The sequence below is a fragment of the Taudactylus pleione genome, unplaced genomic scaffold, assembly GCF_031769625.1.
Source record: "Taudactylus pleione unplaced genomic scaffold, aTauple2 ptg000428l, whole genome shotgun sequence".
NCBI lineage: Eukaryota > Metazoa > Chordata > Amphibia > Anura > Myobatrachidae > Taudactylus > Taudactylus pleione.
The window spans coordinates 1,217,974-1,231,501 of NW_028284830.1; the positions used below are offsets into that span (position 1 = coordinate 1,217,974).

General features: G+C 45.9%; 1 protein-coding gene across 1 annotated transcript in view; it reads left to right on the forward strand.

The window, feature by feature from the left end:
- Window positions 1-1,057: 1,057 nt before the first annotated feature.
- The window catches only part of ELOVL1 (ELOVL fatty acid elongase 1), a 28,968-nt gene continuing 16,497 nt past the window's right edge, over window positions 1,058-13,528 (forward strand). Inside the window, exon 1 of the mRNA XM_088447309.1 lies at window positions 1,058-1,260. The gene's annotated coding sequence lies outside the window, so the exon portion shown is untranslated. The remainder of the gene's footprint in view (window positions 1,261-13,528) is intronic.

Sequence of the window (13,528 nt, forward strand, 5' to 3'; positions counted from 1 at the left end):
GTGATTTAAAAAAATCTCCAATAGCTGTGACATTTTTTCGATGCAACTTTTTATTTTGTATAAACATTTAAAAAAATAAACAACAAATATTTACTGAATCACTGACGTAACACTGACAAGTGACGCTACACTGTAATGCACTGTAGGGACCTGTACCCGTTGTTGACATTGTCATGCTTTCACATGTATTAATGTTACTACAACACGTATTTAAATCGAGCTCGCTGCACAGGTGTGTTGTTTGTGCTTTACCAAACACATTGACCTCTATACACTAGTAACAATTCCATTTGTGTAGACATAAATATTCACTCTTGTTTTTACTTGCATTAAAATGCCAGGGAGTACAATAATATATGGTGACATTTAGTTATAAAAAAAAAAGTACTGTAATAAAAAAAAATTTAACACTACAACATTTGCTCCCATGAAAAGGCATGCCAGTAACAGTATGGACCTGGCATAGAATGTACATGGAAAATGTTGCACAGTGTAAGTGGTTTTCAATCACAGCACTATAACTGCATGAAGCCCTATGCCCTGGTGTTGCTTGGTGCTGCAGATTTCAGGAAGGAGCAGGGCTGCAGGTGATCAGCCAGAGATGGGTTAATGACAAGTCCATGTACTTAGCAGATTCTCCCGGTTAGCGGCACTTGGCACACACCTGCCCCCTGGGAGAGAAGTGTATGTCCTAAAAAGAGCATCACAATTATCCTCTGCACAGCTGATTGCCCCCAGAGCGGCACTTGTTGCCACTTTCGGATCAGGCGCACCCAGGGAGGGTGACTGATTGTTACTTAGTGGCACCGGCTTATTATGCCTAAACTGCAGCTATTAATAGAAGGCACAGCAGGTTGGAGCAACCAGTGGCACTACAAGCCCCAGCATGTGCTGACATGGCATGCAGCTACTTGTAGTTCCCCACTCCCCAGCATTGGGGGGGAAACACTGTCAGATTGCTTGAGGCTAGAAGCTGGAACTCCTACAGCTGCAGCCAGGGAGGGTGTGGTGTAGGAAGGGTGTGTGTGTATGTATGTGCTGCTGTTCTGCAGGCCCAGATCATCTGAGCTGAGCCCTCCCTCTTACCATCAGCAGCAGCAGCAGCAGCAGGCTGGGGCTCGGATGTCTGATGTTTGCGGAGCGAAGTTGAGTCACACAGGGGTGTGGTTACCCAGATCTCCCTCTCTCTCTCCTTCCTTTCTCCTCTCTCACGCTCTCTGTCAGGCTCTGGAGCTGCAGGATTGCTTTTCACAACACCAGGTAAGAAAGTTGGTTCATGGAGGGGCGAAGGTGGCATCTCAAGGGCTTGTTAGCTCCAAGTCACCTGGCCTGGGGCACAGGAGAACTCCTCTGGTGCCTCTTTGCCACTAAAGTGGGCATGTGGGGAGGTGACAGGCCCAGGATGCTGCTAACTGATGTGCCGGGCAGAGTTTGTGTGCCGTGCCCAGGATGGAGGGAGGTCTGCCCAATCACACTATATCTTCAGGGAGTGGAACTAAGGGACTGGATGGCAACCTAAGAGACTTTATTCATGTACAGTAACTTGTTGCTGGAGGGAAACGTAGAGCGAAAACGGGGCTGGTGAGTTTATGGAGTAATACCGTGACACGGGCTGGTGAGCTTATGGAGTAATATACACAGTGACACGGGTTGGTGATCTTATGGAGTAATATACACAGTGACACGGGCTGGTGAGCTTATGGAGTAATATACACAGTGACACGGGCTGGTGAGCTTATGGAGTAATATACACAGTGACACGGGCTGGTCAGATTATGGAGTAATATACACAGTGACACGGGCTGGTGAGCTTGTGGAGTAATATACACAGTGACACGGGCTGGTGAGCTTGTGGAGTAATATACACAGTGACACGGGCTGGTGAGCTTGTGGAGTAATATACACAGTGACACGGGCTGGTGAGCTTATGGAGTAATATACACATTGACACGGGCTGGTGAGCTTATGGAGTAATATACACAGTGACACGGGCTGGTGAGCTTATGGAGTAATATACACAGTGACACGGGCTGGCGAGCTTATGGAGTAATATAGTGATATGGGCTGGTGAGTTTATGGAGTAATACAGTGACATGGGCTGGTGAGCTTATGGAATAATGCACACAGTGGCACTGGGCTGGTGAGCTTATGGAATAATGCACACAGTGGCACGGGCTGGTGAAATTATGGAGTAATACACACAGTGATACGGGTTGGTGAGCTTGTGGAGTAATACACACAGTGACACGGGTTGGTGAGCTTATGGAGTAATACACACAGTGACATGGGTTGGTGAGCTTGTGGAGTAATACACACAGTGACACGGGTTGGTGAGCTTGTGGATTAATACACACAGTGACACGGGTTGGTGAGCTTGTGGAGTAATACACACAGTGACACGGGTTGGTGAGCTTGTGGAGTAATACACACAGTGACACGGTTGGTGAGCTTGTGGAGTAATACACACAGTGACACGGGTTGGTGAGCTTGTGGAGTAATACACACAGTGACACGGGTTGGTGAGCTTGTGGAGTAATACACACAGTGACACGGGTTGGTGAGCTTGTGGAGTAATACACACAGTGACACGGGTTGGTGAGCTTGTGGAGTAATACACACAGTGACACGGGTTGGTGAGCTTGTGGAGTAATACACACAGTGACACGGGTTGGTGAGCTTGTGGAGTAATACACACAGTGACACGGGTTGGTGAGCTTGTGGAGTAATACACACAGTGACACGGGTTGGTGAGCTTGTGGAGTAATACACACAGTGACACGGGTTGGTGAGCTTGTGGAGTAATACACACAGTGACACGGGCTGGTGAGCTTGTGGAGTAATACACACAGTGACACGGGCTGGTGAGCTTGTGGAGTAATACATACAGTGACACGGGTTGGTGAGCTTGTGGAGTAATACACACAGTGACACGGGTTGGTGAGCTTGTGGAGTAATACACACAGTGACATGGGCTGGTGAGCTTGTGGAGTAATACATACAGTGACATGGGCTGCTGAGCTTGTGGAGTAATACACACAGTGACATGGGCTGGTGAGCTTGTGGAGTAATACACACAGTGACACGGGTTGGTGAGCTTGTGGAGTAATACACACAGTGACATGGGCTGGTGAGCTTGTGGAGTAATAACCGTGTAAAAAGTGAACTTGGAGATGGTGCAAGTCCCTCTGACGACATGAGAATTACAATGTACTGGTTTCATTCCCAGGTTCTGTTCAGGAAACTATATGAGAGACAACAAAGTATCACTGAGACCCCAGCTAATAGTTCTCAGCAGTTAGCAATTATGTAACCATTGCATTTATTAGGATAAGGGGGAAGGGGGAGACCTCTGTGAAGTTGTCTGGACTGAACTTAAATAATTTTGTATGAGAACTCTGGAGAGGTAGCTGTAAGTGGGTGAGAGGTGAACACACAGCAGCACACAATGGGTGTGAGTTTGTTGGGAGGGGACGGGTGTGTGGCTCAGATTATAGTGCTGAATTATTCATATTCTTTTGAAAGAATCTTGTAGTAAAGTCATAGGCTGGCTGTCATAATCTAGCAGCGTCGGTGAGACTCATGTGACCAGCGTGTGGCTTCACGATACCCTGCGTGCAGTCTCATGGCCTGTGATGTAATATACACGCCTGTATTCCTGTTGGCAGAGGAGGACAGTTTGGTCATGGCAGTTTGTAGTAATGCTGTGGTTCTCGCAAGGTCACAGGCTGGGAAATGCTCACGTTACACTTCCTATCCCTTCTTTCCGTAGAATCACTTTGCATCAGTTACACTTTTTTTTTTATTTTAATTTCTCTACTGTGCAGGGTAAGCTGACTTCAGTCATAATCTAGGCAATGCGGCACTGGCCCAGCAGATCTGCCCACCTCTTCAGTGCCTCGTCGCATATACTTTAACTTCCTAAACTGTGGTTATGACGCTTTTTTTTTTTTTTTTGTATTTTTAGGTACAAAAAAAATATCTGGGTGTAAAACTTTTAAATCATTGTACACGGTTATTAACTGCCAATACTACAGGCACAGATACACTGCCAGGTCCAGGCGTTCTATCTAATAGAAGGTTGGATGCTCTCTAGAGGCTGCATACTGTAGTTGATGGCCACCGGCGGCTCTCTAGAGGCTGCATACTGTAGTTGATGGCCACCGGCGGCTCTCCAGAGCAGGCCTGGCCAACATGTGGCTCTCCAGCTGTTGTGAAACTAAAAGTCCCAGCATGCCCTGCTACAGTTTTGCTATTAGGAAATGCTAATGCTGTTGCAAGGCATGCTGGGACTTGTAGTTTCACAACAGCTGGAGAGCCACAGGTTGGCCAGGCCTGCTCTAGAGGCTGCATATTGTAGTTGATGGCCTCCGGCGGTTGTGCGGTTATTGTGGCTCTGCATGCTGTACATGGCTACATGAGTCTCGCCAGCGATGTCACTGCTTTCTGTAGACCAGGGGGTTTACTCCATATATGTATTACTCCATATATGTATTACTCCATAAGCTCCCTCCTGGGTGCCCTAACCCTCCCGCCTGCGGCTCTCCGCTCGCGGCGCCCGGCATCCCTTCGATCGGGGTGCCGGGTGCCAGTCTCCCGCCGTCGGGGAAATGTCAGGCGTCTACATCTAGACGCCCATCATTTCACCTTCGCCGGGATATGACAGTCGGGAAGCGGCTGTCGGTATTAAGGCAGCTAGTTTCCCGATTGTGTATACCATTCAACATATGGCCCTCCAGCTGCTGTGGAAGTACACATCCCAGCATTCCCTGCCACAGTTTTACTATTAGGGCATGTTAAAACTGTAACAGGGCATGCTGGGATGTGTAGTTCCACAGCAGCTGAAGGGCCGAATGTTAAATATACCTCCTGTAGACACTGGCACCCTGGGGCTCTCCAGCTGTAATATGGCTGCATTCTGTAGGTGTTGCTAGCAACCTGCAGCCTGGGGCTCTTCAGCTGTCATGGAGCTGAAATATGTTGGCTCTGTATTGGTTGTGGCAATGCATGTTGTACATGGCAACCTGGGTCTCTCCAGTCATAATATGACTGCATCCTGTTGGTGTTGCTAGAAACTGCACCCTGGGGCTCTTCAGCTGTCATGGAGCCGCAAGCTGTAGATGGTGGCTCTGTTCTGGTTGTCACAATACAATGTTGTACATGGCAACCTGGGGCTCTCCAGCTGTAATGTAATGTGGCTGTGGGTGACCACCTGTGACTGTCCAGGTGTAATGGGGCTGCATAGGTGAGCAATGTGCGGCCCTTATGAATGTTAGAGGGCCGCCTGGTGTGGTTCCTGAAGTGTATCAGGTTGCCTGTCGCTAGGCTTGGGGGGGGGGGGGGAGATTCAATTAGAGGCAAAAGTGATATTTTCACGGATGTTAACTTATCATTCATAATGCCCGATAATTAACACCTGTATACAAGTGCTAACTTATTGTACGATCCAATTAGAAAATGGGTGATAAGTGTTTAACCCTATAATTCTTTCTGCTTTTACACTTGTTAATTATAGAGGCAAATGGGGAAAGCTGCCTGTACTATTCTGCATAATAATTCTTAATTAGGATTCTGTAGGCTCTACTTAGATTAGGGGTGCCTAAAAATGCCTGTAAGTATATGTCTGTGTCACTTTAAAAAAAAAAAAAAAAAAGTTAAAATACACCTCTAAAGGCCACCATATACTACCTGACGGTCTGCTGGATCCTGCGATGGGATCGGAAATGACATCCGGCGGCCATCAATGTTCCGCGATCCGACGGAGGATCAGTGAAATTCTCCATGTAAAAATTCACCAATTTGCAAATCGCGGTCATATCGTGATTCCCAAATCTGTGAAAACCAAAATGTTGCATTTCACCGATCCAAAGATGCCGGGTTGCATAATCGCAGGAACGCTGTGATCCGTCACTAGTGAATGGGCCTCTTTACACCCACCTGCAGTCTTAAAAACACCTGTCCCAATCATACAACACCCCATAAACCTGTCCCACATCCGTTAATCCATTTTCCTGCACTTTGCAGATTTTCACTACAAAAATGACATGTGATTTATTAGCCAATCTAAGCTAATAAAAAAAAATAATTTTACCTAATTAGTCATTGAGGGTGCCCCAGTTGTTCTGAACCAAGTGTTGACATTTTTGCCTTTAAAATAGGGACTTTCCCCAACTATTCACCGGCTCAGGAAATGGTGAAAAATGTTGCATCAAATCCTATGCAGTGTATCGGGTGTTTAACTTCACAGTTAAATTGGGCAATAACCTCTTGTCAAGAAAAGTGAGAACTTCTCATATGAAAGCAGCTTATCGTCTCTTAATTGAATTTCTGACTTAGAGCTCTGATACAGCTGACTTGTCTGTATATAAACAAGCTTGTAACATCTTTTCTGCAGTGCCGGGTCCCGCCAGACTCTGCTAGTGCTGGGCATCTTTTTCTGCCAAAAATGCGTCCAATGGTGCGTACACACGTAGCGATTTTTTTTTTTAACGATGTCGTTATCGTTCAGTCGTCCAAAAAATCGTTCAGTTTCTTCCCTAAAAAGATGAATAGCTACCAACGTGCGCTCCTGTTTGCAGTTGGTAGTTGCAGTTCATCGCCCAAACCTCCTGTCCAACCTGATGATAATGTTTGGGGATGAGGGAGGGTAGCCGGCACTGAATGAAATCGTTCAAAATTTCGTTCAGCGTTTGCTCAGTGTTGTTAACAACCCTGAGCACACCCCTGCCGGGGACACACGGGACGGACAAATCGTCCCTTGTGTATGCACCATAAGATGCGATGCAAGTAGGATGCAGCAGCAGACTATGCTGGTTAATTTGATGTGTGACACTTGTATATTGTATATCTGTGTGTGACTAATACCCCTTTCACACTTGCTGCAATAACCCGGGTTACTGTGCAGTGTGAAAGGGTCAAGTTGAAATAAGCCAGGTCGAGTGACCCCGGCACTTCAACCTCGGTCACGTGAAGGGTTCAAACCTGCTTGCGATGCAGTGTGAGCGGGTAACCCGGGTCCCGTTCTCAACACATGATTAGTAATTCCTGCTAGGCTGTTTTAGTGGGGCATCATGCCCTGCCCTATTTCTGAAGGGAAAAAGCAACGCCCAGCTGAAACATCCTGCGGGTGCGGTCCCCACCCGCGGGTCGCAGTGTCCTGCAGGTGGGGAAAACTGCGGTGTACCGGTCACCACCGGTGAATGGATGCCAGGCGTATGCGCCCAGCATCCATTCATGCTGATAGTAGCGCTTGGGGGCAGCCCGGCATGTTTGTAAGTGCTGAGCATGCCCCCAAGGGTGACGAAAAGGGGACGCATCTTAACGACGTGCTCCTTTTCGGGATCCAGCACCCCTTCAGCGCGTGCAGATGTGTCCTTTCTCTAGGTTCGGTGCCCTGCCAGGCGCCGGACCTAGAGTGAACACTAGTGAGTGTCGGTGACGTCATCGACCCAGTATTATTGCCGTGTCGGGCCGCCAATCTGAAAGGGGTCTCGTCCGGGTCGCACCCGGGATGGTCCTGTGAACAAAATCCTGAGTGCAACCAGGCATTGCGATGTGAAAGGGGAATTAGTCTCTGAATCTGTATACGAAGTGTTACAATGCAGCAGCCGCAGCTTTTTCATTCCAAGTTCCGTTGTGCTTCATATCTATCTGGGTGCACCAGAATCTGTGTAAGTGTCACATATCGCATTAATCCACGCAGTCTGCTGGTGTGTCCTAGTCACATCATATTGCTACTTAGATGCATTTTCCGCGAAAAAAGGTGACTGACGCTAGCGGAATAGCACGGGACCTGACGGCCCACTCACGCCAGGCAAGTCGCGATGCATGACGCATTGACGCTAGCTGCACGAGGACACATCTGTAACAGAGTTTTTAGCAAGCACAGGAAAACCTTTCCCTCACAGTATAATTCTCCGTTATTAATACAACAGCTCCTGTTCAACAAAGACGGAGAATTCTAGGTGTGATGTCCGTACAAGTAACATCTTTAGTGTGATTAAATGAATGAATCCAGCTTTAAAATGGTTTCATCTTTGTGACAAAAATGCCACAGAACAAAATCCAAACCAGTATCCCCAGTTCTAGAGCTTTTACTTGTGTTTTGTTTCACATGTGGTAGTATTCATTATTAGGATTTTAGATGGAAATATTGCTTTGTATTATTTCTTTCAGAATGCTATATATATATTCCATACACACACCCTTATGGACATAGGCTATAATTTATTATTTTGTGTTTCCGCCCTCTCTGCTGGAGATCTGTCTCATTAACTGTCCAGTTATTAATCTCCAGCTGCAGAGCTTTTAATGACTATCGATTCTAATACACTGTTGCAAGACCAACTTCATCAGTCACATATTAACAACTAGAGTAACTGCTGCACGGACCACCTGTCCCCGGTTCCTGGTACGCACTGTAGCAGGGAGGCAGGTGATCACAGGTGCAATGACCTTGTTATATCACTATGACATAGTGACTATAATAGTGATTTGCAAGAGGCAGGATAATGTCGCTGCAGTATCTGTATTGGATGGTGCCAGTGTCATACTTCCTGCACCCCAACTTTATCACCATGGTGGAACCTTTTGGCTAATCTGTGGTGGAATATTAATAAAAAAAAAGACGCATAGTGCTATCTTGGGGACAGTACAGTTTCTATAGATATAAGGCATGTTGGCCAGTTATTTTTCAGAAGCTCTTCAGCGGTTTTGTAAATGTACCCCCCTTGGAATACTGCAGTTGCCTCCATACCGATCATTTATTAGTTTGGGACTTTTTTCTTTATGAGAACTTGTGGTTCTCCAGCAGTTGTCGACCGGAGTGTCAGCAAGCCTTGCCAGCTTCAGAATTATTATGTTAGGTCAGGGATCTTCAACCTTGGCACTCCAATTTCTGTGGAACTACACATCCCAGCATGCACTGCCATAGTTTTAGCATGCTGTTACATCAAAAAGGTTGCAGTGCATACTGGGATGTGTAGTTGCACAGCAGCTGGAGGGCCAAGGTTGAAGACCCCTGTGTTAGGTTTTCTGTTGGGGCTCGCAGGTGACTAAAGTTTGTCCTGAGTCTTCTGTGTATGCGCCCCTTCCCCATATCAATCCGTAGGACCACAGAGAAAAGCTGTATTACAAAACAAAGTGAAGCACCAAACCACTACAGCGGGTATATTTACTAAAAAGCGGGTGTATAGAGGTGGAGTTGTTGCCCATAGCAGCCTATCAGATTCTATTTATTTATCTAGAACACAGGTTCTCAAACTCTGTCCTCAGGACCCCAAACAGTGCATGTTTTCCATGTCTCCTCACAGAATCATAAGTGAAATAATTAGCTCCACCTGTGGATCTTTTAAAATGTGTCAGTGAGTAATGAATACACCTGTGCATCTGCTGGGTGAACTGGAAAACGTGACCTGTGTGGGGTCCTGGAATCTGGTTGCTATGGGTAGCATCTACACTTCTATAAACCCGCACTTTAGTGAATATACCCCTTGGTGTTTTGTTGTCACCAATGAGAATATGTGCTGAAGCCGTGGTACAACTGTAGCAACGCAGAGTGCCAAACGGCCGCATCAAAGGCATATATAGTACTGGGATGTATAAAAAGAGGGATAAATTCATGTAATGCAGATGGACCACATCCTGAATATGGTATACTTAGAGGGCTCAGAAATTGGCAACCTCATTAATAATGGTAATGGTGGTTCCAGGGGGGACCAACCAAGTTTCTACTGGAGCACAGCAGTTTTTGCGTTTCCGGTAAAGGGGGTGGTGTCTTCTGGTGCGTACATATCAGACACGCTGAGAAACGCTCACCAATTGAGAAAATAATTTGTATGTAGTTTATCTGTTATAGCGGAGGGCAACTGAAATAACAGGCTTGAGCACCTCTAGATTACAGGCACTGAAAAAGAATATTTAATTCAGACTTGTAGTTTTTTGTTTGTTTGTTTTTTTTTTTTTTGCTTGAGAGGTCAAAACCCTACACATTTATAGCAATAGGTAACTGACCCCTCCTTAATATGTTGAGGCATTCAGGTTTTTTCCCCAATCACATCCTTAAGCTAGCCACACACTAGACCAACTTACATCCAACCAGCCAACTTGTTGATTGGTTGGAATGAAAACCTGGTAAGGAATGAAAGTAAATGACAATCAGCAATTTGCTCCCAAACGCCGGGAAATGGACAAAAACTGTTGTTTGAACAAATTGTTTAGATAAAACATTTAACAAACTTGTCTGACGACCATTTTCATCTGTTTTCTGGCATTTAGGAGCAAATTGCTGATCATCAGTTACTCCCATACGTTACAAGATTTTCATTCCAACCAATCAACAAGTTGGCTGGTTGGATGTAAGTTGGTCTAGTGTGTGGCCAGCTTTAGTCAGGTGGCACCGAGAGGCAGCTGATTGGTGGAAGGGTGCTGCAAACTTTCGGTCAGTGTCCTCGTGGGCTGATATACAGAGTACAGTGTATTTATTGCTCCCTATGGCTGTAAAAGCTCTCAGATTTGGGGTATTTAAGTCTATAAAGCTTCCAGCAGCGTTCCATGTGTAACACTTGTGGTGGGTTCCAGGTTCCACACACTTCCGAGTCGCTGAGAAATCCTCCATCATCAGTTTAGCACTTTTCTATAATGTGTATGATCCACCTGGAATAGCTGAGGGCACTGCTGGGGCGGCTTATGAGCCTCTGAGAACTTCTCATGGGAATGTTTTAGCTACCGAAAACTGAAATATTTGTATTATTGGATCTGTGAGGTCTGTGGCCAAAATCTTCTTTTGTTTTTTTGAATGGATGATTAATGTTATCTGTTGGTGGGAAGTATGAATCATACTAGGAATGCTGGAGGGTTGCGGGGATTCCCATTTCATATGTACTTCAATGTCCGTGCAGATAGTTTTTATTGTAAATTCCACTGTATTATTTATGTACTCCTTATTTTTCTTTAGGTTACAGTCAGCTGGGCATTCCTAAAATACCTCTCCATTCCCATAGATAAGATTATAAGGAAAAACATTCAGAAACACCTTTTATCTAGAAAAGCCAGGCACAGGGGTGAACAATGAGGACTCGCCCCATTGTGGTATACAGACATAATGCCTCCCATCAATATGTCAACACCCGAAGGTCAACATTTTAACCTTACCGTAATAAATCATAATGTCGACATTCTGTAATAATTAACTATGGACATGGTAACCATATCAACCTGATTGTCGGCATTGTGAATGCCAACATAAACTTCTGAGATTATTAAGGTTCTGCATCACAGCGGATATTTTCATGTTTAATTAAAACATCCCCGTTACGTACCAAGGGAAACTCGAAGGGACAGCGGTTGCGGTAACTGCTGAGTTATTTCCCCGGCATACTGTAGAAGTCTTTCACGTTGGTGGAAGACTTCTCAGGGGGAAGCTGACACTGCGCATGTGCACAGTGTCGGCTTCCTCCGACAGCCGGAGGCTGCGTGAGCGAGGTCAGAAGATCTATTTCCTGCTGCTAAGCCTCCAGAGGCCTAAAGCAGTTTACACCACTAAAGATGGTGTAAACTAACGGTCAAACTCCGAAAAGGTTTGGTGCATAGGGTTGAGATCACAGTCCGCATTAAGAATAATGGGAACTGCAATCTGCAGTGCTAATCAGCACTCTGCAGGAGATTTCTGTGACGTCTCCTGCATTGTGCTATTAGTACATAGCAACAGTAGTGTTCATTCTAGCTCCCTGCACCTGCGCAGCCTGTGCAGTTCCTCTTTCCTGCCTGGGGTGTCACTCTCTGCTCTGGTGCATTTAGCACACTCAACTGATGCAACAAACCGCTGAGATACAGACCAGGCTGCTAGAAGCACCAGAGCACAGAAGGACTGCACAGATTGTGGCAGGGTGCTGCAATGAACACCTACAACAGTTTATAAAATGATGTAGACTGCAGTTTCTACATAATTTTATGGAAAAAAAATAACTCGATACATAGGCCCCATAGCCTGAGACATGTTTCTTCTCCCCCTCTGTCACATTAGATTTCTGCAGTCACTTCGCTTTGCAGCGGAGATAAGTTATCGCATTGATATGCCATCTAATGTTAGGAATAATAAAATGAATGTGACTAAGCAGTAAATATCACCCCATCAGAAAGAAGCCTCTGAAATGGTTCTAAATGTAAGAGCGACAGTCATTAGTGAAGTATGGCCTCCGACGATGACGTTTTGGACTTGCTGCGACGGATACTTAGGTATCCAACTTGCAGTGGAGGAAATGTGACACCGGAGCAATTCATTATTGCTTCGGTGCGGGGACAACAGCTCCGAAAAGCAGCTGTCCTCTCTGTTAGTATCGCAGCTACTTCTGTAGCTGCCTTACTAACCTGCTCCCCCGTCGTCCCGGCCACCGGAGAGGTACTGAGGAGGCGGCGGAGGGATCCGCTCGGCCCTCTTCGCATTCCCCGGAACTCCTTCCCATAGGAAGCCGAGAGCAAGCGCCGTCTGAAGATGGCGCTTGTTCTCGGCAGCAAACTCCGAAAACTTTCAGTTTTCTGAATCCCAAGGGGATCCTATCGGACCCCTGATGATGAATGGCCTGGTAACTTAAATATACAGACACTAGCGTTTCCGCATGGTTACCGGGCCGTTTATCTCTTTGATGAATAGGCCCCTAAATGTGGTACTTTTTATTTCATGTGTAATTAGGCTGCACAATACTTTGTTACACAATAGGCATGTTACACGGTTTGGCCTATCCTCCATATGGTGTATGATCTGCACTGCTGTTTTATTACTTTACTGCTGCTGATCCTAGAAGAGAATGTAATAAAAAATAATCTGCAGAAGATAGAATGTGCCGCTACCGGTAAGATTAGTGTAATAGAAATCTTAAGGGCAGATTTTTCACAAGCTGTATATTGTGCCCAAATTCGCAAAGTGAATATAAGTATCTTCACGCAGATTTGCTAAGGGGACGTCCTGGCGAAGAGCTGGAAGCAGTGTGATAGTATAACACTATCGCGCTTCCTGGTTCTGGTCCCCGGTAACAAATGCGCGGCCAGCCCATTGGTTACCGCCCCCTCATTGATGACTGCCACCTCTCCAAAAAATTTAGCGAGTTAGTAGCCCATAGGCTAACGCCGTCTGGAGTTGGCGTTATCGTAACAGAGAATAAAATTTAAGTTTTGCAGCTACAATACCTGGCGTCTACTAAAATACAATTTATATACGTATATAAATCACCTGCTTGCTAGTAACAATCTTGGTCTAGTTGGGACGAAACAATTTTTGAAACCAACCAAACGGAACGTATAGTTACTGCTCAAGGTGACTATATTTTCTGTTTGGCTGTTACCGTAACAGAGTTAAGTTTTCCGGAGCTTAGTAAATCTGACCACTATAGAATTGTATGGGGGCTGCGGCTGGTGTCGGAAATGGAAGGACTGCAGCAGATATCGGAAACGTGCTGCGGTCCCTCCATGGTACATTCAGGGGATACTTAATATTTGCTGGTATCCCCCGAAAACACCTGTGTTCAGGGAATATCCC